We start from the raw sequence: 639 nt of genomic DNA, 5'->3' as shown, positions 1-639 counted from the left end.
ACCTTCAGTTTAACAGCAATTTGAGAAAATCAAAAGATCTCTGGTAACACTAAGAACAACTGAAAAAGTAATTCATGTTAAAAAAGTATTCCGTGAAAATAAATAATAGCAATATTTTCATAAATAAATAGGTATAAAGCCTGAGATTTTTAAGAGAGAGAAAATGGGAGGAGTAATGGTCATGCAGATAAATGCATAACCAAAGTCTTACACATATTCACAACATAAAGAAATGTCACTACTAGGCACTGCACGCATATTATATTAGAATACTGTCAGTACAAGAGAAAATACAAAACCAAAGCAAAACACTGCCCATGGCCAAGAAATACAGTGTTGTGCTCAGTAGTGCAGTAAAAGCACACAATAAAAATAAGACTACTATAATAATAATAATAATAATAATAATAGGGATAATAATAATGGAAGTTTAAAAAATACATTATAAAGATAACCAGGTGAGATCATTTCCAGCAGATATTGCCTTCAACATTAAAAAACACCCTCCTGTATAATAAGAGGTTTATAATCTGCTTTGCTAATTGCAAAGATTGATCCTTCAGATTTGTCCTCAGATAAGCAACAAATTCAGATTTCTGGTGCCACTGATTTAAAAAGATTTTCCTTTTCAATTAATTT

Source organism: Octopus bimaculoides, chromosome 21 (assembly GCF_001194135.2).
Source record: "Octopus bimaculoides isolate UCB-OBI-ISO-001 chromosome 21, ASM119413v2, whole genome shotgun sequence".
NCBI lineage: Eukaryota > Metazoa > Mollusca > Cephalopoda > Octopoda > Octopodidae > Octopus > Octopus bimaculoides.
This window is presented reverse-complemented; position numbering follows the sequence as displayed.